Source organism: Lates calcarifer, linkage group LG13, assembly GCF_001640805.2.
Source record: "Lates calcarifer isolate ASB-BC8 linkage group LG13, TLL_Latcal_v3, whole genome shotgun sequence".
Lineage (NCBI taxonomy): Eukaryota > Metazoa > Chordata > Actinopteri > Centropomidae > Lates > Lates calcarifer.
Genome location: NC_066845.1, coordinates 19,039,392 through 19,067,324, shown reverse-complemented (window position 1 = coordinate 19,067,324; position 27,933 = coordinate 19,039,392). Strand labels below are relative to the sequence as shown.

General features: G+C 41.4%; 1 protein-coding gene across 2 annotated transcripts in view; it reads right to left on the bottom strand.

Moving 5' to 3' along the window:
• sema4c (sema domain, immunoglobulin domain (Ig), transmembrane domain (TM) and short cytoplasmic domain, (semaphorin) 4C) overlaps nucleotides 1-27,933 on the bottom strand; it is an 89,883-nt gene that overhangs the window by 44,958 nt on the left and 16,992 nt on the right. For both annotated transcript variants that reach the window (XM_018669298.2, XM_018669299.2), the window contains exon 2: nucleotides 15,282-15,410. The gene's annotated coding sequence lies outside the window, so the exon portion shown is untranslated. The remainder of the gene's footprint in view (nucleotides 1-15,281; nucleotides 15,411-27,933) is intronic.

The following is a 27,933-nucleotide window of genomic DNA, read 5'->3' as shown; positions in this document are numbered from 1 at the left end:
AGTGTTAAATCAACCATGAACAGCTTGATATAAATTATTTTCTTTTTAATCGGCTGTTTCACTAGTTGAGTGTCTGAGTGTGAAAATAACTTTTCTTTTAATTATGTTGGATGGCTGTCATCAGTTGATTTGCTGCAGCCACCTGTGCTGACAAACCTCCATGCTCAATGATGCCAACTGGGAGATAACACAGTTCTGAAAGAAATTACATGTTCTGCTTGTTCTTCCGCAAAACACCACAGAGAGTCACATTTATCAAGAAATCTAGACAGATTTATTAGTTAAAGGGTTGATTCACACAAATGACAAATGTATTTCTTTTACTTCTCTCGTCACATCTAACCTTGTAGATGATTTCATATTCCCACATTGTGTTTGAGATTTCCGCTGCCATGTCTCTGTCACTAAAGGCCTCATTATACTTGAAACAAACTAGGTTGTATGATGTGTCCTTTGACAGCATCTTAAGATAAAAGTGTTTGTACCTGTTCTACACGACCACACCCTAAGGCTGTAGAAAAAATCTGCCATCATATCCTCCTCCAGGCTACATGATCTCAGTGTAATTAATAGTACAAATACACTATTATCCCTTATCCATGGTGCTCCACTGGGTTAAACACATGTAAAGAAGTTGCCTGAAGAATTAAAAAAGATAACCCTGCCTTACTTTCACATCTTCACACACTAGGCCAGTCGTAGTGTAAAGTGAGTACCATTGTGGGATTGTCTGTTTTCAAAAAGTTACAAAAATTGTCAGAAGCAGCTCTGGAAAGGGGATTTCATACACTGTTATATAATCTGATAAGCATGTTGTTTGAAGCACACCCATAGTCTTAAGTCTTAAGGATAATCGACAAAACACTCTGTCCACAGTTTTCATATGGGGATTATTTTTTCAGTAGACAGTAGTTCATTTGACAACTCCTCATGGTGTGGTCTGTGGAACATTGTGTGCAAAGAGAGGACACTGTTAATTTAAATGTCATTTTTAAATGCTGTGGGTGCCACAAGCAAAATTTCCATTTATTACTATTGTATTCAAATGCCAGCAGAAATCTCAGAGATGGATATCTCAAAACCTCAGCGCATAAAACCATAAGTATCTGCATAGCTTGGCACCACTAGTAGTAAGTGGTGAACTGACCCTTTATTTTCAACTTAAAGGTAACCTATAGTGTAACTCCAAACCAGTTACTGAACTTTAACCTAACCACTGCAGATATGAGTGATGGATATTTCTTAATGTTGGTATTCTTATGAGGACCAAATATCCTCCTAAGAACTGAAATGCACACACCATCTGTAAGCTTCCCCTCTGCACCTGCTGCTGCTGTGTATCAGCAAGTGAAATGGCACCTTTGATGGTGCATGCTCATTGGAGAGGGGAACCCACTGACTTTTAAACAGGCACAAAATGTCAAACTGTATTGACTTTAACCCAGCAAAAGAAAGAAAATACCTGTTAAATGTAGCACATTTTAGGTCTCCTACTCGCTCTCCCTCATCTATTCCCACACGTGAATATTAAGTTCCAGTGCTGGCAAACAAACATTTGGTCTATTTGGCGGATTGGCAGGGGAGGTAATTGAGATTTGGAGATGTGTGTATGTGCGAGCGAGTGTGTTTGTGTGCCCATGTCCAACCAATGTGACTGTTATTGATTACACTTTTGAGAGGAAAATAAGAAGAGGCTGAAAGAGGGGAAAAAAATCTACTACCCCTCCCCGATCAGATCATGGCGACGTGCTGCTAAATGAGCGTGCTTAAACGCTGGGTTTGGATGAAATCTCTCCAAGCCTCGCAGTGCCGACTACCAGCTTTATTGGATCGATGCTGGAGGCCTTGCCAGCCAACGCTTGAGTGAGCCGGGAAGAGATTGAGATGGAGGGAGGGAGCGAGGGATGAAGGGCTGAAAGGATGAGAAACAGGGAGGGAGAGTTATGGAAAAAGAAAAGAAAAACACATTTGGAGATGTTGAGGGAGGCTTGCAATTTTTCATGTTTTTTTCTCCCCTAACATCCACTCTTCCATCTCTGTGCTGAGAGGTAACGAAGTGAAGTGGGCATCCTGAAGGCTGGATTAAGTGAAGAGGCAGCACGTAAACACTACAGGGGAAGATGAAGAGGAAGAGGAATGGCAGAGGAGATGGCTTCTGTTTAAGCTATCTGAAAAGCTTGAAAATCCTAAATGTATACCTTGCTCTCATTTCCACATCCTCTTTTATTGTCTACTGCCCGTGTCTGCTTTTCACTCATTTTATCCTCTCTTTCCTCTGTTATGCTAGTGCAACAGCACAACTGTTTGTCATAAATAATATGGCCAAAGCAGTATACTAACTGATGATTTTCAAATCCAGGAAACAATGCTTTACAAAGTCATAGTGAAATATAATCAATAAGGCAGTTTCAAAAACTGAGCCTATCCATGGTGCTTCCTCTTTACACAGTGCAAGGAGGGACACCCTGCAATCCTCTTTGTCCATAATAGGTAAAAGCAGACACATACTGTAGGGAACGGAAAGACTCTTGAGGGACCAGTGCGACCTGCAAGCAATTATCGCGTAACCGGAGACAGTCAAAGGCATTAGTAAGCTACTATTGAGTAGCAAAGCTACTGTTGAGTACCAATTCTGTCTTGTCTACTTTCACCTTCACCTAAAATATGACATCCAACCATTGACTATTCAAACATAACTTCTAGTTAGTTTGGTTTTGGAACAACTGATCAGAGGTAAGCACTTAAGTGACTTAAGGGTTGCCATTTCAGAAAAGAATTCCAGCACTGTCTATTACCTTGTACTTTTCCAGCTTTAGAGAAGCCATGACATCCATAAGCCACTGATAGGTGGTTGGGGCCCAGTTAAAGTAAAAGACAGCATTGCTAATGCAAATGTAAGGACTGAAACATCTAACTGTTGGGACTGAAGGGGTTCCAGTCCTTGAGAACTCCAAGTACTGTAATAAAGGATGGTAAAATATTTGCACAGTGAAAAGCAAATTTCTACCCATTTTCTTTTGCTGATTTTTCTAAAAATGTAGTTAAAATTTGCATTAAATTTGGATAGAATCCTAGTTAGTGTTGACAATTATTACGTATACTAACATATACACAGCATTTTAATGTTGAAACATTTGTATTTGGGTGGTGTTACCTACAACAATTAAGTACAAGTACCTATTACTTACTTACTACATTCCACAGCCAATAGTGGTCAGCCAGCATTAAACACACTACCAGATTTCTTTGTTAGCACCAGTAGTAGCTTTGAGAGAGCATGTACAGTAGCTGTGCAAACTATGTAAAAGTCAGCAAAGGCATTCTTCAGTCCAGTCAGTTTGATTCATTCAGCTGCTTTAATAGCACACAGCAGAGGGATTTCATATAGTGCCAATATAGAAAATTGAGCCATTCACTATAGAGCAATAACAATCAACTAAAAACAGATTAGCTAGCTTGCAGCATTGTTTTCCATTCAGTGTCGACTACTTCTCTTAACTTGCCACTGCTAAAATTGCGCACTGAATCTTCAAGCTACATCTATAGAGGACTTTATGAATGCCGGGAGAGAAGGCTGAAGTCAGTCGATGATGTATTTTTTTTTCTTTCTATCAAACAGACTCTTATGATCCCTGGCTGTGTCGTAAGAAGCGAGGTTCAGCCTCGCTCTCCCTTGACGACCAAATTAACTTGCTTGCTCTGTCTCTCACCATGGCCTCTTTAAGGTCCTGCGGTGTCACATAACTCTGCAGGCGGTATCAAATCATCTTTTAGCTGCTGGTGTTGTTGTTGAGCCTGGTTTAGCTAATGAGCTGAGACACGGCAGCCTAATAATATCAGTCAGCGCTCCACAATGGAGAGCTCATTAAAACATACAGAGAAATAGGCCACATGTTCTGATTAGGTTGCAGAGCGGTGTGTATTTTGGCTGTGCTTGTCGATTTGTGTCATTTCATGCACATGTGTGTCTTTTTAGCCTGAGTGCATTGAGTGTGTGTGTTTCTTGTCAGAGTGTATTCGGAGGTAAGATGAGTCCCTGTAGGGAGAAGCGAAGCAGGGTCGTTTCTTCGAAGAGAGCGGATGTCGGGAAAAAAAAGGAAGAGATGAGGAACATTTTCAACCCCCATCTGTCTGTCCTCTTTTCTTCACCACTGCATCTCTGTTTTCCACTGTCCTCTTCCTGCCCTTCATTTTCCCCACCTTTCCTTTCCTGGCAGCCTTTTCCGTCCCATCCTCCCATATTACCACAAACACACACACACGCTGACCTCTTCTGCCGTCCCAGGTGATTGCTAGTCCTTGCAGGCATTGTTTGACTTTTAACCTCGACCTCTGACCCTTTTGTCGGTTAAAGGGAATCATGGTGCATCACCCACTACTCTCCACCCCAACTATAACACTGGGACAGACTTAATGTCCATTAACCCATAACTGCTCCTCCATACACACACATACAGACGGATGGACTGCAGGACAACCCCCACCCTTTATCTCCCCTCTAGCCTCTTTGCAAAACAAACACAGCAGCTACCGTTAGCTCTCTTCCTTCCTTCCTTCCTTCCTGCCGGCAACCCTGTACCCTCCCCTATCCCTCCACCTTTTATTGCTCCAGCAGTATTTAAAAACTCACACACACAAACACACACAAGTGCAAACTTTCACACACAAAGGCTGTTTCACCTAAATAGAACAAGCTGGATCAAACGATTTCACACCTCATGGACGGAGGGATGAGAGTGGCTCCAGGACTTTTATACCGTCTTTCCCTCCTTTTGAAATCACCATAGTGAGAAGTTGGAGCAGCTCTGGTGTATTAATGGATGAACATGTTTGGATTTCCAAAGCTGCTGATAGCCGATTTGTAACACTGGATCATTGGAGAAAGTCAAAAAAGGTGTTTATTGACAGGATAATGGTGTTGTCATTGTAGAAAACTCTCTGAAACAACTTTAAGAGCATCATGGGACACTGAAATAGACGGAGAAATAGCTCAACAACTATTGAATCTATTGCAGTGAAATTTAGTTCATTGAAATTAAGTTTTTAAATTTAAATTTATCCAATACTTTGGTTTATGGTTTGTGTTTAGTGCTAATTAGCAAATGTTAGCCTGCTAACATGCAAAACTAAGACATACTGTATGTATTATCTGCTAAACCTTGGCATGTTAGCTTTGTCATCGTGAGCACGTTAGCATGCAGACATTAGCATTTATTTTAAAGCACCACTGCACCACAGTATGCTACAGCCTCACAGAACTGCTAGGTGTAAATTTAAACTTTTTTTTTTTTTTTCCTGGAAATGAGTGTCAGTATACGGGATTAGAATACATAAAAAGATCATCTTTCAGAAAATCTTTTTTAAAAAGTCTTATTTCTATTGGAAACTGGTTAAAATGATCTCACTACATGAACTGATTTTTGTTTTAAAAAGGACTTTCAGGACTGAACAATTATCTGTAATTATTATAATTACTTGGTAGTGTGATGGTATTCTCTACCTGTCATTTGGGATGAATCTCCTTCATACAGGATGTCACTGAGAAAATAAATTGTGGGTCCTAACGGAGGATCAGTTTGATTGGTATCACACTTCTTCTTTTTGAACTTTACTTTCAGAAAGGTCTCCTATTAAATATAAAATGCTCAAAACATCTTTTTGCAAGATTCATTGCCAAATGATAATTTGTGACCTAAGTTCACCTAGTTTCATTTTTGTGATTCAAATGTATTCTGAGGGGTTCAAAATGTCTGTGAACCTACCAAAGAGCCTTGGGAGAAGATGTATCGTATAATAATTTCAACATTTTAGATGAATTTTTACAGCTGAAACGTTTTGATCAGAGATCAGTCTTTAAAAACACGGAGGTCCCTTAAAAGCAGTTCTGATGATTTGAATCCAAGGTCACGCGATCCCAAGTCGCTCTGTGTGACAGCTTTAGTTAAATGCCTGGAATATAAATGTAAAAAAATACAATGGCTCCAGTTGTGGCGATGCATCAAAGAAGAAATTTCAGGGTTCTGGGTTTAAGTCCAGAGCAAAACGGCTATGAAATCGGGGTGAAAAAAAAGATCATGTTACAGCACTCCTTGCAAAATTGATGACTTGTGGGACATGCAGTGAGGGAAGTCAACATGGACTTCAACATTTTTTTGCTATTTCTTCTCACTTTCATTTCATCATCATATTCATACAGTGGCTGCAGAGCCATGCGTATAACTGACTGGAAAAAAAAAGCAGCACAGTTCTACACTGCACTGAGAAGCTCTTTCCTAAGCATTGACAAGAAAGATGAGGGCAACAGAGCTGATGCACTGCATTTATTCAGAGTGTGAAGGTAATGGGGCAGACATGGACACTCCACGGACAGTGAAACAAGCACACACCCACTCACAACATGCACACTCACTGTCTGAGTGTCTTGCTACAAAGACACAGGTGGACACTTGAAGCAGGTGGAGTGTGTGTTTGTGTATGATTGTGTATGTATGATTTGTGAGTCTGCACCGTTTGAATGAGCAGTTAAAAGTAATATAAAGCCTGAGTGAACCTGCATCTAAGTGATAGCATTAACTACCATATCTGTGAATGCAGGTGTTAGAGACGGGTGTGCTGACACTTTATGCTGACCACCTCACAATAAAGGGCTGTATGTGTGTGTGTGTGTGTGTGTGTGTGTGTGTATGGGTGGGTGGGTGGGGTGATGTGCTGACAGATTGTGCAGTGTGTTTGTGTTGAGCTGGCACAGATGAAAGACTGATAATCAAAGAGCAGTTTGATCAGCTGCATGCAGTGAGTTTATGTGTGTGTATGAATGGAGATGAATGTGAAAGACTGTGTGATCGTGCTTGCTGTAGCGTCCCTCTGAACTGTCAGACACCATGTTAAAATCTTGAACCCCCCCTTTAAAGCTGTTCTTCATCAATATGCCACCCATTAATTTCCATGCACCTGAACACATGATTTCCTATATTTGCATACAATTAATGATTTGCTAACCAGAGGCAGGGCATCAAGCAATTCAAATGCATCAAGTTAATGTCATTGACTTTTCTTTCACATGGTGATTGGAATTCACTTCCCATCCTAATTACCTCAAACTGAAGCGGAACTGAGCACAGCATTTGATTTTAAACAACCTATTTCAAATTGATGGAAACGTCAAAAAAAAAAAAAGAAAGAAAGAAAAAAAGAAACCTCCTATGAGAGCTCGCAGTGTAACATCTTAGCCTCCCTCACTGCTGCACCCTGCACTTTCATGTCTGTCCCTGGGGAGATTCTGCAGGCCTTCAAATCTCCATCTTCTTTCCTTTCATCCCTACTGTAGCTCTTGCTCACCCCCCCCGCCTTGTCCATGTCATGGTCGGCTGGTCAGGCGTGGTCGGCTTATAATTCTTTGATCGGTGCTCTGATCTCTTCCATCAGTGCCAGGGGCTCCAGCTGATTACAGATGAAATGGATCTGAATTGGACTCTGACTGCGGGCCAAACACCTGCTCAGACCTGAGGAAGTGATAGAAGAGGGGGTGCGGCCGAGATGAAACCAGAGAGACTGAAGTCCAGTTAATCAGACCGCCAAACCATCTGTGATTTTGGTTTGTTGCAGTGGATGCACACCTGCTGGATCATATTCTAACATTCAGGGAGCTGATGTGGTATGGAGATATTTCACAACTATTCTGAGAAAAGAATGCTTCAACAATACCAGAGACCCGGTTTGACTAAATTGAATATTTTTAAAGCAAATACAAGGAACAGTTTTTTGGCCCAAAAGAATTTAAATAAGTTGGTAAAGCTTAGATATTAAGCTGCACCAACAATTTTCTTAGTGAGAAATGCATTTAGCATCTCTCAGGTAATTGTTTTGGCCCAACAGCCTGCAACTGTTTTGGTTCACTCTATCCATTACCAGCTCAGCACCAAAAACGCAAAGTTAGTAACTAGCTGATGAACACTGGAGCAGTTAGTGGCTCAAGAACCATTTATTTCTCTAAGGAATTGGTGGAGACAGAGCTAAAACAAGAATTAATTTTGGACTTACATTCATCAAGCACCATTCTAAATTACTGATAATGTTGTTGCATCTGCCTGGTGTGCAAATAGGCAACTGTTTGCTAACATGAAAGCAATATTTGAAGAAAGTCTGAATATATGAAAACACTTCACGTTTGAGTGATGATGATTTCATTTTCGTTAATGGACCTAATCATCGCTTCTCAACCCTGTGCCCTAGATGTCCAAGGTTGTAATTCCAACCAATCACTACAGCAGCTAATTTCACTAGTGCAAGTTTCTGTGGTAAAATCAGAAACCAGTCAAATGAGCAGATCTGGTCAGCAACCACTAATAGAACTCTTGTTCCAGATGTTTTACACTCATTTAGTTAAAGACAGTATTATCTTGATAAATGCAACAAGGAAAAACAGTTAATCAAAGCTTTGTATAACAGTAATAAAACAACAATGAAATCAGCATTTTTATTCAGTCGTCAAACTGTTAAGGTAACTGTTTCTAACTTGTCAGTTCAGTGTAATTATCAAGCTTTATATTAGAATTACAATGTATTTGTCAAGATTAATCACAGAATGACCATTTAAAGATCACACACTTCTTGACTGGACGTTGGACTAACTGGTTGGTTGAACATCTGCATAGATGGCACTGGTTGCTGTGGCATTATCTACAACACCAACACAATGAGAATACATTTAGGTCGATAAGAGATTCACAATCTCGCTACAGATTTCTCTTAATACTTTAACCTAATTGAGGAAACCAGGTTTTTTGTTGACTTGATATTTAAGAAATGTGATTACTGCAGAAAGCCAAAAATAACCAGGTTACTTATGTGCGAGCAGACACACTGTCTGTGTTTTCGTCTCTCTCAGCCTCTCCATCTAGGTCTCCCTCCCCCCTTTTTCCCCCGGTCGACCTTGTGCTCTTCAGCCTAGTGCATGTTGTTTCTGATGAGCACACATGAGTGCAGTGAGAAATGGTCAAACCCACGTGCACTCTGACCTGCTATGACTTGCCTTCCCTGTGCGCAGGCCCAGGGGATGCTGGGATAGCACTCTGACCTGTCATCGATGCACATATAGGAGTGTGTGTGCACTTGTCCATGATCACCATGTAGTCACAGGTCGATCAGCCTTGCTCAAGGCAGTGAACTGGCAGTGGACTGGCAAACCAACACACATTGATACACACAGATGCTTTATCACATATTATATGCATACAATCTCACCACTGATATATGTTACAACCTCACACACCAGTACAGTAATCAAATACACTCTTTTCCCCCACCAGCTAGATTCAGACAAACAAAGAAGCTGACAAACTTTCTCTGTTGTATTTCAGAGCTCATTAAAAAGCATTCACCACTGTATGATTTAGCACCGTAATCAGCTCTGAATAATAGAAATGGTCATATTGACGCCTGAGGGCACCTGATGTACTGCCTCATTTTGGAACAACAACCGCTGGGTGTGTGAATGCAAAACACACATGCCCACACACACACTATCTCCCTCTTGCTTTAGTTTCTGTCTCTGGCTGCCAGTCCCTGAAACGCACGCAGTGTATTCTGGCTTGGGGAGACCGCCTACTATGCTCCTAGGGGGGCTAATTGTCCAGTAGTGCTCTTTCGCTTTCCCTCCCACACTCTCTGTCCTCTCCCCTCTCCTCAGCTCCATTCTTTGAGCGATTCTTTCGGGACAAGTTCAGGAGTTCACGCTGAGCCCAGAGCCCTGGATCCCAGTGAGGTGCCACAGGGCAGAAAGGTTACACCTAGCTGGATTCCTATAGAAACAGCCCACACACCTCAATGGCAGGCAGGTGGGGTGGGAGGGAAGGTTACACTGACAGAGAGATGAATAGAATGACAAAGCCGAAAGAGAAAAAACAGGACTGAAAGGAAAATACGCAACCGACTGTACTGTAAATGCTGAGGGTCACAGTGACTTTGTGGGTTGAGGCTTTCATGGTAAAGTTTGTTACTCAGGGACATAAAATACAGTTTTTACACTAGATGTTTATCTAGATTTATGTCTTTCCAAGGAGCCTTGCAGGAGATGTAAGCTGTTTTATTGTCACATGTTTAATATGTACACAACCCATCTCTACCACTGGATGGTACATTTAAACAGTCTGAATGCATCAACTCAGCACCGAAATCTTGCTGCTACACCACTACCTGTTTTCAGCCCATTTAACTCCCTCCACCTCCCCAGCTGCCTGCTGTATTAGCATTTAGATTTATCTGAATTTAGAACGTTTCTCTCAGTAACTGTTCATGTTCATCAGATGTTGTGTATCTCAGGCTCTACTGTGGGATTTGTGAGTTCAGGACAGTGTGTGTCAAACATTTGTTCTGGTGCATTACATGAGCAGATATGTGTTTGGTAGTGACAGCATATAGATATTGAACTTGAGTCTTAATTTTGTAGATTTAATTGTTAATAGTAACACTGTACTCTCCATATTAGTTGCTGAGATCTAGGAGCACTTGAATCATCATTAAAGAAGTCAGATAGGGTTACGAACATGATGGGTTGGATGATAGGGAAGGTTTTAAACAAACCATAGGTTAGCAAAGTTGGTTAGAGGTAGAAGAAAACAAAATCACAAAATTATCACCCAAAGTGACCGTTGTAAACATCTATTACCAATTACAGGCCAACTTCCTGGTTCAACCTGACCCTCCCATAACTGCAATTTCCCTGCACAGTAAGGGATTATTGTGAACATTTTGGGGGTGCTCACTTTTGAATTAATCTCCAAATCCAAATTAGATTTTTTTTTTTTTTTTTTTTTTTTTTAAACCAGTAAACCAGTGTCTACTAGCAAACCATTCACTGCCAGTTTTACTTCTACCCAAGTGTTTTTTCTTCTTTCCTGTCTTTCTATCTACTCATTTTTCTTGGGGCCCAGTTCATTGGTTGGGAAACATTAAGATAGTCTGGGTAAACCAGCTTACCTGTTTGATCACTCATGTTTTTTATCCTGCCAGATGTTGTTTTAGCAAAGGAAAATCTACAAAACTAAAAAAAAAAAAGATCCTTTAAGGTGACACTATGTATCTTTTGTTAAATGTGACAAATATGAGCTAAGGCTAAAAGCTACGCTATTGTTTAGAATTTGGCTAAAACACTAACTCAGCACTGTCTGTACAGCAATGTAAAATAGTTTGCTAACACTAGCTACCATAAGCTACTGGTCATGTCACCAAAGAAGGCTGTAGCAGCAAAACCTGTGCTCAACTCAACTTTCCATTTGCAAAAGAACAAAGAGTGATCTCTTCTCTCAATAGTTATTTGCTTTAACTGTCAGACTCCTGGTTGAAAATTACTGGGTGATGTTAGCATCAGAAACATTAGCATGAGGCTTATAGTATGTTCATCTTACATAGAGAGATGTTTCTCTAATGTTATAATGAGAAATTATGTTGTCTCACTGTAAACACTGAAAGTCCGTATCTCTGTATGCAACTTTTATCCTTTTACTTATCATTCATAAGCCATTCAAATTCCTGAAAGGCAGGCCAAATCTGTGGAGGAAAATACCAAGAGATACTTTCTCTGGCTCAACAACTACTAACAATAAAGATGCCCTTGAGCAAGGCACTTAACCCAGCTATATTCAACATGCTCAGTGACTGAGAGAAGTCAGGAGACAATGAAAGAGTCGAGCTTCCAGCACTGGGCAGATCCCAGTGGCCAAAATTAGCAGACTGTGGTTCTACTGGGCAGATCCCAGAAATGAATGTGCATTACTGGAAAAAATGCAAAGCAGGACATTTCCGATGAAGCATGTGCATACTCAGCAGAAGCAAATCCTTTCCTGGATGAATAAATGTATAAAAAAAAATCTGCCAACGGCAGCTATCGGATCAGTTAGCGAAATCAACGGTCATCAGCTAAAAATGCACCTGGCAGACTTACAATGCAGATACATATTTGTTGAAGAGAAGAGAGGAGAAGTGAAAGGTGAGAGGAGTGAGAAGAGAGTAGCGGGTCTCGATGCTCTAACCTAGGGTCTATTAGAACCTGATTGGGCCCATTAGGAAGGAAAGGTGATACGAGAAATGCAAGCAGCACTTCTCAGGCCGGGCTCTACATTAACCACCGCCTGCTCTCTATTTTGTTGAACACACTGGCTGATCGATAGCAATGAGGAGCAAGGAGAGGAGGGTAGGAGGTGGCGAGGCGAGGAGGAGAGAAAAGAGGTCCAGGTTTACGGGAAGATAAGCTGGGATCGATAGAGAGACAAGGACTGCTGCTGCGTGGGGAGAGAGGACGGAGGAATGTGAGATACAGGAGGTTCACACCCGTTCACCTCATCAAACCTGACGGAGGGGAACCTGGGTGTGTATGTGTGTGTGTGTGTGTGTGTGTGTGTGACAGGGTACTTGGGCAAGAGTGTATATGTCTGTGTCATGCAAATGGTTCACTGTGTACAACACTTACGTACTGTAAGTTCTCAAATAAGAGGCAGTATCATCAGTAAAAATGCCGCTACTGCAATTTTTCAGTCAGAACTGAGGTAGCATCAGATTAACTCACCACATCCTGAAGATGCATCACATTAAAAACTTACAGGGAAATAAAACCTAAAAGCATTGCAGCCTCTGAGCTAGTGAAAGACAGTTGAAATGAATTAGTGTTCAGGAATAGTTCAACTTATCAGCACCTCTAAATATTAAAAACTGTATTAATCAATGTATCATATGTGTTTCATATGCACACAAAGAGAAATGCAAAGACAAGTTGTAGTTTTATATAGAGCACTATTTCTAGGCCAGGTCCCATGACTTCCCCCTTCCCTCTGCTTTAATTAAGCTACTTGCCTGCTTAGTCTGGCTTCATATTAACATGTACATACATGGACATGGTAGAGAACTTCAAATATAACTTCTGTCAAGTAAGTGAAAAAGTGTAATTCCCAAAATGTCAAACTACTCCTTTAACCACAGTGCCATAAAGCAACCTTTAAACATTATACCGTTTTAGTCACTGAAAGACTTAATGTAAAAAATCTGCAGCAAGGGTTGAATTACAAAGACATCACACGCTGTTGTTCTGATGGAACTTGTGCTGTATATGTGCAACAGGTAAAAATAAAACATCTTTTATGTTTGCATTAACGGCACACTGCTGCACCAGCAAATTAAAACAGGAGCAGATGAGAAAAGAGGCAGACGATATCTAAAATATGATATTTCTCTCAACAGTTGAGATAAATAAAGGCTCCCACCACCATTTGAGAATTTACAGTTGTAGCTTATGTTGTGTATCATATATCTCTCTTCTTGCCCTGTGATTGGGTGCGTATGGGGGTGTGCATATAAGTGCAGTACGTTTATCTCTGCATACCTGACACCTGTCATGCTTCCTTGACATACATAACCTCCACCTCCATCTTTGCTGCTTTTTCCTGTTCCTCTTCCTCCTTCCATTGCTCTCCCTATCTCTCTCCTTTCACTGTCATATCTTCCGTTCTTCCCATTTCTCCCCCCCCTCCCCTGCTCCTCCCTCTATTCCCCCCTTGAGCTCTTGGTGTCTGTGATGGCACTCTGTCAGAGAAAAGCTATTTATGATCGGCAACCAATATCCTCACAGAGATAAACACACACTGTGAAAGACAGAGATAGAAAATGAGAGAGAGAGAACGAGGGATAAATGCATTGTGACGAGAGAGAAACACACACACTTACAGAAAAATATGGATTGAGGAATAGGGCAGTGTTGCCAGAGGCAGTTTTTTCTCACTTTAGTATTTATGCGTGTGTGTGGTGTGGTCGTTGTCATCATAGTACTTGTGAGTGTGTGTGTGTATGTTTTAAGTGCATCCGTCCTCTGCCAATATGTCTCTGAATTCTGTAGGTGAAAGCTGGGATACAAATGAGGTTTTTTTTTTTTATCAGAGGCAGTTTAGTAAAGTCTGCCGGAGCTCCCAGTCGCCCAATCAAACAGAGAACTGATTCTAAATGAGAGAGCTCTTAACACAAGTCAAGCAACAGATGGCCACATATTAACTTACACAATCTCACACATACATATCAGACATAGTGATGTCCAAAACAAGGGCATAGGTTTTTGTAGAAGTAAAGGGAGCAATGTTTTTGTGATAAATACATGATACCTAATGATAACTGGGTGCATTTACACATTTACTAAAAAGCACTACACAGCAAAAGCGAGCAGCTACCCTCACTGTGTATTAGTTATTTTGTGGTAATTTCATTAATTACAAATTTGTTTGGGAATATACAACAACACAAACTAAAATGATAAGGGCTCCAATGTAGTTGGATATACTTTACTACTATTTTTTGGAGATGATGAGAATATTGATACCACTCTTATATCGCTTATATCTTATATCTGTATTTAACCGTGGGGTTGTCCAACAAACACAGAGGAGTCCAGGAGGATTTTGTGACCTACTCAATATCAGTATTACCTATTTTCTGTCATTATGCTAGGCTATGCTATGCTAACTGCCTGCTGACTCCAGCTTCATGTTGACGTGACAGCCACGATGGTGGTGTTGATCTTCTCATCTAGCTGTTGTGAGGAATGACTGAGGGCAACAGAGATGAGTGGGTCAACATTTTATCAGTTTCTCTGACCTAAATTTAGGCAGCTGGACAGTTGGACAATGTTTAGAGAGATTTTAGTGAGTAAATCCAAACTGTAGTAAAGTGGAAATGATGGCCACAAATCACAAAATAAACCTTAACTTGAAATTCTGTGCCTGTAATTTCTCTTTTCACACTCAATCGCAATCAGGAAAAGGTGTGAACAAGCCACATAAACATACATGCACAACTCTCATATCCATAACCCTGAGCATCTTTCTTAACAAAATGCTGTGGTATCTGAAATCCAATATCCTTCCCAAATTCAGCCTTTTTTTTCTTTTCCCCTTCCTTGTATTTGCTTTATCTCAGCTCCTGGTTCATGCATCTCTCTTTGTCTTGCACCAGAATAATTTCTTGCTGGGTGTACCTGAAGATGTCTATAATTTTCACATCTTGTTTTGACAACCGCCACCTTCCCCTCCTGCTAGGTTTTCCTTTTCCTCCTCATATTCACTTCTTCATTTCTTTTGATTCTTTGCTCATTTTACATGCCTCCCCATACCTCTTCCTTTCTTTCCCCTGTTCTCTCTGATTTACTCTGTCAGTCGTGCTGTTTGCTGAGGAAGGTTTCAGAGGAGGCAGAGAAGATGGTGTTCTATTTTTCTTCTCCACCCTTTGTTCTGTTTTTACTTTCTTACTTGTTTTTCTTCTCCTCCCTCGCGCGTCTGTGTGCTTTCTTCTTAATCTCCCTTTCAGTTTTTTTCCGCCTCTGTCTTCTTTGTGAATGTTGAGTAGAGACACGCGACTCAGACGAAGGTCACATTGGGCTAAAGGAGAAAAAGAGAAGAAGAGAGAAGTAATGAGTGACAAGGGTGGAGGATTGTGTGTCCACATGTCTGTCCATGTGAGACTGGCAGGGCTGCTTTAATCATTTTAATGTCTCTTTCTCTCTCTCTCTCATCAGCACACATACACACACACACACACGCACACACACAACCTGTACTACTCAGATGTACACTGATGCAGATACATGCACACTAATTCACACATGCTACAATTTAAATAACTTCTACACACACTTGTGTATGTACACAAACATGCAAATACACAGCAACACATCAAATCACATGAAGTTCACTGGAGTGAAAGGCTGTAGTTACTGCTACTCTGCTAAGCTAGGCAAGTTAGCTTTTAACAGAACAAGTTTATCTGCTGTTACTTCTTATCTTCATTATGGTTAGCTTTAGCTACTGTCTTATTAATATGGTATAACAAACTCAGTTAAGTTTAAGATGTTGTTCTCAAGATTGTACTTTCATTCATGGAGATGCCAAAGTGTGGAAAAAAGCTCTCTGAGCTAGCTAACATTGTAAGCAAGCTTGTTGGCTAACTTGGCTAAGAATAAGTTCACAAAGTTTATTCTTAAAATGTATTTCTACCAATGACCCCCGTCTTACAAATGTCTGAAGATCAACTTCTCATTTGTGAAGCTGAATTTATGCTGACATAGAAGGTTGACTTAAAAGTGGCTGAAGCAACACAGCTAACAGCCCGCGATAGAGCCCTCCGTTTTAGACTCTCCAGCTCTCTGTTTTCTCAGAGGTCAGTGCTGTCAAGACAGCTTAAGTGTACCAAAGCTGAGCTTGATGTAAAAAATATGTCTGAATTTACTTGTTTTTGTTTTTGAAATAATGCTGTTTTAATTGCTGTTTAATTGTGCTGTTGTTGTTGGAGTTGTTACACACAGGAAATAGCAAACCTCGCACATCTACGCATAAAAACACCTGAATGCTCGAGGCTCAGATTCATTGGATCCCATGGTTCACAAAGCAGATCACATAACTAACTGCCAAATCCCAGCCGGTGTGTGTGTACGTGTGTGTGTGTATGTTTATGTGTGTGTCAAGAGGCCAAGATTCATGTCGGCATCAATGGCTCACTAATCACGATGAAAGCACCTCGGGCCAAGTGGATACTGTCAGTAACATATGGGCTGGCTAGTGTTACACACAGGGAGCATACAAAGGCAACACCAAAACCTCTGACACCATCATAGTTCATTCACTGCTGTCAATAAACTAGACACTGGAAACTCAGCTACACTCTGTGCACACAGTGCTGCACTGTATTGACTGTGATGTTCATCAGGCTATATTGACTGAACACACACACACACAGACACACACACAAACCACCCTCAAATTGTGTGCCCTTTAATGTCCTGTAGTAGTAGAGTAAAACAGCCTGGCTTTAATTGTGTGACAATGCAGTTTTCAAACAATCCAATATGTTTTAAAATGGTCTATTTATCCTAAGAAGTAGAAAAATGTTCTCAGCCCATAAAGGATAATTTAATCCTTCATGGTTTTCACTGGGCAGTAACGATATGAAACCTGCTATTGACTTGTTTTTCTAAAACGAGAGAACTCCCAAGGACTGGATACATCCTGCAAGACTGTTGCGAGAAAATAAAAAGCAAGTTACGTAAAAATCTGACTCTATTTGATGGCAGGGTCTCTACAATTGAGTTAGTTTAATTAAATGCGCTGGAAAGTGAATTTAGACTTAATCAGGAACCTCATGGCTGTGGCTAACTCACCATATGAGTGCATGTGTGTGCACTAAATGCTTCTGGTAGAGCGTTTAACCCTTCAGTGAGTGTCTCCACCTGGGACTGACCCAGCGGCATGTCTGCTGAAGCTTTAACAGCAGCAGAATAACTTTAAAGGCTGTTAGGAAAAACGTCTCTCCAAAATGAGATATACTGCTGCTACTGAGGCCACTGGCTGTGATACCTACGGGGATGGATGAACTTAAATATACACACACGCACACACGACTATGTGACAGCACAACAGCATACTGGCCATCTCTGGTAGATTTTTCCTAAATAAGTAAGTCATCCAAACCTCAGCTTTCCATTGGCCTCATCCAGGAGAACACAGCAGCCAAAACCCTGCAAGGCTCCGCACAACACACACAAACACACTCACATACACACATAAATATGGATGAACGTCTACACACAGACCAGTGTGTACACGTATACTCCCCAAGCATACACGCAAGCAGACACACGCAAGGCCAAAAAGGAGGAGGAGGGGCAGAGTGGAGGAGGAATAAGGGGCTCTGGTTAAAAAGCGGGATCTCAAGAACACCTGCACACACACACAAACACACACAAACCTCCAGCTGCTGGCTGCCTGTGTGTTTGACAGGCAGCACAGTGAGTGGCTATGTGGAAGCCAGCCAGCCGCTTGTGAATCAGCAATGACTAACAGTTTAAACCTGCACTTTCTGAGCTAATCGCCTGCATGCTTATTGTAAATGTATATGTGTGAGTGCATGTAGGTGGATGTACCCATGAGTGTGAGCAGAGTGTGTACCAGTGCCTGAATGTGTGTTGATGTGTGTATATGAGTCTTTCCTATCAGGCCCAATTGTGACAGCCCAGGCCTTTAATTGCTTTGCACCAAATTTGACATTGTCTACGCTGACAGCACCCTGATGAGCAGAATAAAAGTAGAGCGACGATGTACCCGTCACTTCCTCCAATCGGCCTCGACAAGAGCACAACTCCATGCTCCGTTTGATCGCTGCACAAGACAATGCAATAGGATGCTAATCACATGCAAAGGCCTGAGCTTTGAGCTTGTGCCAAAGTGTGTGGGTCTGCCTTGTAAGAGTGAGCGCATGTGTGCGTGCCAGTAATGGCAGCTCTAATCAGCAGCAGGATTGGAAGAGGCATGTGGCAATAAAGCCCAACAAAATGCCTGCCAGTCCCTATTAGAGGCGAGCACTCGCTGAAAACCTGGCCGACGACACACACACATACACACACACACACACACTCCATCTTGCTGGACATCTGGCCAAGGTCAGAGCTAGATCTGAACAATGAACGCCAACTGCCAACCCCCTTATCGCACTACCCACACCACCAACACAACAACCACTCGCACCCCTTTAAAAAAACCAAAAAGATTGAGCTGCGAAACTCGCCTTTACAGTCTTCGTCCTACAGAGTGAATTAAGTGTAAACTCTGACCCCTCTTAGTGCAGCCCATTACTCGAGGGTTGTGATTTACAAGCTAAAATTAGAGGTGGCCGCCATTTGCTGGGCCCATTATCAACACAGAGGCATGACAGAGTCAATTCCCACTGAGATCCCTCATGAGAGTCGTCCATCCATACTCAACTGAAGGATCGATTATTCAGTGTACCGTAGAATTGACTGATATACAGCTGATGGAGTAGCATTTGTCTTCTTCATGCATTGCCCTGTATGTGAAATATTGTGTCTGGTCTGTGCTACTGTTCATGTTACAGGCTTTGAGAGATATCTGGCTTTGAAGATCAGTATTGGCATTTTCACAGTGAAGGCTGATGTCATGCTGCAATATGTTGGATTTGAGCATATGGAACCACTTTTTAAAGTTGTAACTAATGGCCTCTTTAATGTTAATTGATGACTTATTAAACCTTTATTATAAGCCATCGCATTATAAACCATTAACAAAAAATGACTGGTTGCCAAATTGTGAAAAATCCCTTTGACTAATTGGATTTTTCACAATGTAGAAATCCAAATTTTATTCGTAACTAATTTCTAAAGCAACATAATAATCATTAATAATAATAATAATAATAATCATTAATGAACTTTACACATCTACGCACTTTATTGGCACTTTATTATGATAAAAAATATGCATTTCTCCCAGATTGCTAATCTTGTAAGTCCTCATTTCTCTATAGTGTCTGCCAGTCAAAACTGAGAATGGTTGCGCCCACTGGTAAGATGGATAGCAAACTTCTTTTTATGCTTCATGAATGCTCTAACATTACCGGTGCCAGAGGAAAATACCCGCTTCACCAACTCTGAACTTTGTAACTGCAGCCCACAGCACAGATGCTATCAAAGCCTCTGGCATTGCAGTCGGTCAGAACAAGTCGACCAAGTTTCTGGCAGTGTGAATGAGCAGTTTGTAGTCCTATTGTCTCAGCGCCGGGATGAGAAAAAAAAAAAACCCTTTCTGCATTTGTTGGTGTCGACAGATAAAGTGATTGTGATTTAGATTTTTTTCCAGCGAGGTGGGACCTTTCCACTATCAGCCACTCATTTCCTGTGTGAAGCGCAGAGCCTGCGTCGGTGCTTTTGGCAACTGATATTGGTGTGAGCTGAGGAGCTGTGATTATCATTCTCGCTATGCCAGAACACGCAGGAGCCACAGTGGAGACCAAATACTCAGCAGCACCTGGTGTGAGAGCTAAACTGAGGAAGAAATACACGGAGAAAGAAGAACGCTCACATTTGTCAGTACAGTATATCCACAACAAAAAGCACTTGTAGTGCTTTTTATCACAGTCAAATAATCCACAAGGTTTTATCTGTTTTCAGAACAATCAAAATGGAGGAAATCAAGCAATGAGGGCAGCGAGTCCATTCACCTGAACTGGATTTTCAGTGTTGAGGTGTACGTGCATGAGAAGAGGAAAGCCCTGTAAAATGAGTGGGGTGAGCCCATGGGTTGGGAGGTCTCTGTGTGCATGCATGCATGTGTGTGTGTGTGTTGTAAGAGACATCTGTTTACATAAGTGGGAGGATGTGATGGTAAAGCACCGGCTTGGGCCCTGGCCTTTTCACAACAAGGCCCAGGGCGGTGAGGAGATTTATCCCAATATTTGTCTCATACAGGGGTAAAGCCTAACAAATCCCTCCTGGTGAGGCGCCCTCCAATAAAACCTGCAACGTTCCATGCAGAGAAGGCTTTTCACTTGGACCACTTACACTCTTATCTCTGCTTTTCTCACCACACATGCTTTATGGTTGTATGGCTGATAAATATTAGTATTAAAAAATGATTTAAAAATTGTGTAACATGAAACATCACCCGACTCTGATGTGGAGTCCGAATATGGCAAGGTTGTGTTTGTGTTAAGACTGTCCTCAAATATCTAGTCTGTCAGTCTGAGATACTAAAATAGGAATTTCAGCTGCTAAGGTAACATGTAGATTTACTTGGTAATTAGTTAAAGCTAAGGCTTGAAATTAAACAACTTCATACACACCCCTGATGTAAGCAAGATTGTTGAAAAAGTTTGGTGTAATTGGAGAACAATTAAACCAATTTTGATGGAATTGTAAAACAGACACTGGCCCATCTCGCTTTTGTCCCCCATTTTCCCTTGAGGCCATATCTCTGTCATCATTGATACTAATACACATACTTTGCTTCTTCTTTGGCTCAGGCTTGACACTCATTTATACAGGTTTCTTGACCTTTGGGTTTGTTAGAGAAAAACATCTTTATGTCCACAAATGCAATAAAAAAAGAGGCATCCATTAAAAGTATTCTTGAAAATCTTGTGGGTTTTTTTTTTTCTGTACTTCGCGGCCTTGGTCCTGACTTTACATGCCACTGAACTCTCCAAAGACTATCTAGTATGTCTCAGTGGCTCCCTGACGGAGACCCTGAACCATTATGGGGGAGTACGTAGCATTTCAGGTCTTGTGTTGGCACTGAAGAATAATGGTGCCCGCTGGTGAATAAGTAAACCAGGTAAATATACAGCCCTTCTCTGCATACTCTGTGGTTTTATAGACTCATTTCAAGGTCGTAGCAAGTGTGATTTTTCTTCTTCTTCTCTTCCTGTTCAATAACCAGAGGCAGGGATATCCTGTTTCATTAGCTTTCCTCTCACTGCTGCTGCCGTCTGTCTGACAAAATGTAACTGGCTGAGGGTCGGAGCTGCAGCTGAAATAGCAAATAGCCAGGGAACTCTACATGAGTGAAAGATTATTGACAGAGAGGAAGGTTAAAGAGTAATATATGTGAGTGTGGATCAATTCATGCGTCTACTCCTGTGAGTGTGTGCGAGTCAGTGTGTGTGTTCATACGTGCCCGAAATCCATATTCCCCACTGGGTGTTGTGGTGTTGTGTGTGTAGCTTAATTTGTGCACATGTGCATACTTGCATCTGCCTCCTGCATGCGTGTGTATGTGCGTGGGTGACAGTAACAGCATGAGCTTGGTGCATTATCTCATTATGTGGCTCTCCCTGGCTGCAGGAGGACCCCGTCCCTGATGGCCTCTGTGTTCATTATGGTGGGGTAGACAGAGGGCAAAATACTGGCCGCCATCCCCCCTCCATGGCAACTGACAGACCCCGGGGGGCCCATTGCTTGGCTGGCTGTCCCACTCCAGCTCCAGTTCTAGGCCTCTGGGACAGATACAGAGGGGAATTTGACAGCTAAACAAATGAGATCACCTCCCATTACTGACATCTACCTCAGCATAACCTGACTCCATACACTTTGTCAACCTTTCCTAATTTTACTAATGTTACATTAGGGTCAGTTCACCCATATTACCAACATATTTTCTTGCTTCTCTGTGAATATATCTGCTCATGCAGATAATTTTGGTTTTATTTTGCCTTGATTTGCTGTTGGTTAAAAATTACATTTGAACTTGAGTATTCAGTTAATTTAGGATAAGCAGTTTGAATCCTGCCCAAACCATCCTGCCGCACCACAACGCAGGAAAAACAGTATGTGACACTACATGAAATATCGGTGGAAACTATTAGGTTGTTGCTGAGATTGTTAAATCTTTAGCAAAAAAGTTACTACAGGTGGGGACTGAGAGATGGGGTGCAATGCAGCAACAACAACAACAAAAAATCATGCAACAATACAAATCCAGCCTACCTCAGCCACCTGCAAGCGGCTGATGGGAATGCTCAGTTGTTGTCCTTGGTGTTTTGGTATCACTATGTATCAATTTTTTTTTAAAGACTTAGTTGTTGGACAGAACGTGTTATACTGGTTGCAACAGTTTCAGTTAAAAAGTTATTGCAGGCTTGTTACAGCAATCACGCCAGATAGCAGCGGCTCACAAGGTGATGCAAAATGATACTTGAAACCATTGACTGAGTATAGAAATGCACACAATTTTAGCAATCAGTTAAATCTCAGTCATGCCCTACTGTCCCAATATGGTCACCTCACTGTAGCATTTCCTTGAGCACAAATGGAGTTGACATGAACAGAATTAAACAAATGCAACTTAATGATTCACAGAATGCACTGTCAATAATTTTCACAGGGACTATTTCTTCTGTAGAAGGTAGTGGATGGCTGGGTTTTCTGAGAGATGTCACTTTTCCATTTTCATAAATACATTTTTTTTTTTATTCTGGGGCCATCACAAAGAAATCCTAGGCAGGAATGTATGATTCTGATTACTTACAAGCTGGAAAAATACATAAAAAACTACATCCATGGATAGATACCACTAGAGGGGAGACAATATGAATTTTCTAAACCAAGTCATACTTGTGACGAAGATGGACAGTCACGATGATGACAGGCAGAAATGCCCTGCACTTTAAAGGAAATTACTCAGCTTTCTATTCTTGCGAGGACATCTGTTCTTCAAAACACGCACAGCAGGTTGACTGACGTCTGCACACATGCAAGCAATGGGCTCAACCTGTTTTGTCTGACATAATGAAGCACATAATCACATCCACTGACGCTGAGACACAAAGGAGTTATATCAAGAAGGATTATCCCTATTACACCCACATACACACACGCACAGATGACTTGCATGCACGCAAAGACGCATTAGGAGTCCATGCAAACCAGTGTAACAACCTCGGACTGTTGCCTCAAAGTGACAAAGGAGAAGGAGATAAGAATGAAAATGGAATTCTTCATCTCAAATAATAATTATTTGACTAATTCAAGGAATCACAAAGAGAGAAAAAAGAATGAGAGAAGAAAGAATGAAAGAAAAACACACACACACACACCGTCTGAGCAGCTCCGGCTGAGGTCATCTTTATTAATAAACCCTCTGACAACAAACACACTCACATCAAGGCCCTCGCCCTCCCTCCATTCTTACTCCACACTCCCTCCCTTACTTAGCTCCTTGAGAGATGGCAATTGCCAGACTGACACAGTGGGGGGGTTGTCTGTAAGCACACACACACACACACACACACACACACTCACACATGCACACACACACACACAGATTGCAGGATGGCCTAGAGACAGCATGTCAGTGATCTGTCAGAGGGTAACAGTGCGGAGCAGGTGTGTGTGTGTGCGTGTGTTTTGGGGAGAGGCAAAGGAGAGGAAGGCCAGACAGACAGGAAGTTTGCCCTGCACACACGCTCAGACACACACCAAGAAACATGCCCCGGCTCATTTGTTCCCACTGACAGGAGAGGAGAAGGATGGTTCTCTACAAGATGTGCCTAGGGGAGGAGTACAGGTGTGTGTTGACTGAGTGTGTGTGAGTCAGGGAGAGAGAAGTAGAGGTAAGGAGCTAAAAAAATTTGCATCAAAGCGTAAGAATGTGTGTGTCGTTTATGTGAGAGTTTACGTGTGTGTGTGTGTGTGTGTGTGTATATTGGTTTGACTTTATCTTCTCATGTATGTTTACTTCTTAGGATTTGCATACGCTGTTAGGACTGTGAGAGAGTGACTGTAGCTGTGCTCTGCAGGGCTTATGATGAAACATGGTCTGACCTGGGATCACTGCAGTACAGCCATGTGGAATGCTGATGTGCCCTTGAGCAAGAAACTCTAGGTAACAGCATGTAACAGAGCAGGTGGATATTCTTTAATTTGGCAAGCAGATATACAGTCCAAAACAGCAGTCTGTTGAAATAACAGACTGAGTCCTGGGGAAAGGACGACATATTATCAAGAAACATTTGATCAAACCTCAAAACACTGCACAGAAGTTTATAATACCATGAGACAAGATTTTACAATTTTGGGAAGTTATCACGGCACCAATAACATAAAATAATCTACCAGGATTATGTGCATGCAGATATTCGATTGGCCAATGTAGTGCATCGCTGATTTAAACTACATTTCTTCCATTCATCCCTCTATCCATATGGGATGTATAATCCCTCCAGCATGTTATGGGTTTGCTCTCTGGTCTCAACAGCTGGGCATGTTCAGAGCACCTTCAGAAGGAGGTGTCCAGGGGGCATCCTAATCAGATGCCTGTACTCCCTCAACTAGATTCTTTAAATCCAAAGAAGCAACTGTTTTACTTTGAGCTCCTTCTGCTGGTCACAGCTCTACAGATTGTATCTAAAGCCCAGTTTGTACTTTCTGCATCCTTGTGGACTTAATGGTCCATATGATATAAATTTTGGACACAAAATTTTAATTGAATCCTTTTAACAGAGGAAGCAATTATGTTAATTATGTCATCTAACCAAGAGTCAATGTGGAACATCAATGTCCAGGCTAACATTTATGACCATGTGGACCATGTTGTTTGACCCCAGTGCAGTATAAACAGAACTGAGTGCATTTATTTCAGTGTCTCGTGCATTAAAGTGAGCCCAGACGTGAAGGAACATGAAGGGAACTGGTCCCAACAGCTGGCATTCATGATTTCTTTTTGTTGTTAAACAAAGCTCATAAGCATAGATGAGGGTTGGAACATATATGGTCAGGTAAATCAAATCAAAGAGATTCTCTGTCTGGCTTAGTGTTGTCTTTTCCACAGTCTGCTCGAGTGAGGTCTAACGTTTTCATAGTTTTTTTGCAGGGTCCCTCTGCATCCAGAGCCTTGCAATGCAAATGCAGTGATTTTATTAAAATGTATGAAGGGGGTTTATTTTTTTATGAAGTTCTAATGTTGGTCTGACCCTGGATCCTGTGTAGTAAAATCATCACATAATGTAATCCATACATTTTGGGGGCGAGTTTCTGTAGGTGGCACTCTTTTCCTTCAAAGAAACAGTGACTGTCACTGTCATGCTTCACACGATGCATCTTCGTCTTGTTAATCCAAACAAACTGCTGTTGCTACTGCCAAATGCAAGACACATTACTTCCCATGATGCTACTTGTTCCAGAGGATCCTTCATGGGAATGACTTACATAACACTGTGTGTTTACTACAGCAAAGCTCAAGTAAAACAAACAAATAAAAGCTTTATGAACTGAGAATATATTTAACTGCTGGTGTGTTGTATCATTTTGCAATAGAACGACAAGCAAAGGGCGTGGCGGATGATCAGATTAATGAATCCCACCATGAAACAAAGTTAAAAGCAGTGAGTTATTTTACATGATGTACATTGTGTAATGAGATAAATTATGAGTCATGCCACATCTTCAAGAGAGCTCAGGAACAGAGCATGTGACACATTTCAACCTCAGTGGATTGTCTTGCTCTGTAAATGCAGAACAGCTGTTGAATTTCACCATTCGCTCTGGTTAGGCTGCATTTAACATTTGGTTGAAAAGCAATTTCTTTTTCCACCTCGATGAAGCTGTTTTATGATATTCATGCTTCTTTTGGATGCAGGGGAGTGGAGAGATGGCAAAGACAGTGAGGGTACAAACACAAATGTTGCCAGCAGGGTTAGAGCACACTGTGCTGTTGGTTGGAGTTATACAGCTTAGACCTCTGAAACCCTGGGACATCCCAAAACACTATTTCTACAGTGTGGGCTCATTTTCTGGTGCATCCTCACAGGGAAAAAGAACTGAATTGTTCTCATGCTCTTGAGGGAGACTATATTCTGTACCTTATGCCTGCAGTTGTTCTTAAACGTATATTTAGATGTAATTTCAATGATTGTACAAAAATACAAGTGAAGAGGCTTTTACATTCATCTTGCTGTTCTGTCGCTTACTGGTAAACAACTTGGCAGCACAAACACCATGACCAACAAGGATTATATCACCTCGTCATGAGATCACAGCGGGCCTGTAGCCAATTGCTCGATGTGCTTTAAGTGTCAGGACCAGTGGAGACGAGATGAAACTCAAACCGTGGGCTCACTTACATTTTATCCATTTCCAATGTGAGCCTAACTGGAATCAATGGTGCAGTAATGGACAGAGAGAGACCGTGTTAAAGCGTAATGCTACCTGTTAAATGCAGTTGCTGGTCATTCGATGCGGGCAGAATGCTCGCGTGTAATGTTGTAAGGATAAATTCCCTCTTTAAAGCATGGAGGGGAAAAGGGAGAGGTTTGGGATGGGAGATGCAGCAGATTTGGATTTGATGTCTTTGGAAGCTACAGATTGAAAGCACTTTTCCCAGATATTCAGGATTCAAAAATGTGACTGTTAAATTGCAAAAGAACAACTTGGATTCGGTGCTTGCTGCATAGTTTATTCTTGTCAGGCTGGAAAACTGTGTGAAGCTGCTTTTACACTGTCATGTGACAGCCAATAAATACCACACAGACAAAATTCTTTAAGGTGGGTTAGCAGCTCCTTAAGGCAAGTTTCACTGCAGGATTTTATAGGCTGACAGCCCAGGAGCCGCAGAGAAAAATCATTACTTCATCTACGACATAATCAAAGATGGAGACTCAGTGAAATCATCTTGATATTCCTTTAACTGAAACATAAAGATCAGCTTTTAGAACCTGTAATTTATTCATACAAACTGTCATCACATGCAGCTTTGTCACTGGGAAGCTTTTTCAACTTTCCATCAGCCGTCACAAATTGCAGACCATTTTGAATAATACCAACATAAACAAACCTGCCTCCGAATAAATGTGAAGCTCACTGGTAGCTGACACATGCTGTCAGGCCTTGAATCAAAAGCTCAGCAGTCAATTTAAAATGGAAAAAGTGTCATCAGTTTGGTAAATGGAAGCCACATCTGCACAGAACCAAAACCAATGCTGAGCTGGCTCTTTAGACAGACTGGCAGCATACAAACTGTTTTTTTTTTCTTAAAGGATGTGTCAAATTCAAGGCACCTCTATCTTTTTTTCTATCGCATTATATGAAAATTAGGATGCATACTGAGACATTGAAAGGAAAATATGTTTGAAAATCAAGTTGCGGAAGTAAATAGTTGCAAAAGTAAAACCTTTTAAACAGAACTTTCATCAACAGATCCTAAAGAATTTGCCACCTAAACGTCACAACATGCAAAGGAGCCTTCCCTGGCCCTTTAAGTCAAGTTTCAAAGGAAGAACTAGGCTATTTAGTTACTGCAATGGAAAAACAAAAGCGGCAGGGTGCCTGGGTGGCAAACACAAAGGGGGGAAAATGACAGTGGTACAAGGAAATCAAATAAAGACTGACAATAAATGAAGTGCAGAGGAGGCCTGTGGTCACCAAGCAGAAGTCAGTGAGCTGCTGACGACAACAATCATACAATCTGCCTCTGTCTTTTTTATCTGCAGTATTTGCCGCTTTCCTATTCTTGTCTGCATCACTCTCACTTTTTCTGGCTCTCTTTCATCATTTCAGACACCTCTCAGGCTCCCATTGTCTCGATATGAGTTTTCTCTTTTCTTTCATTTATTTCAGCCTCCATT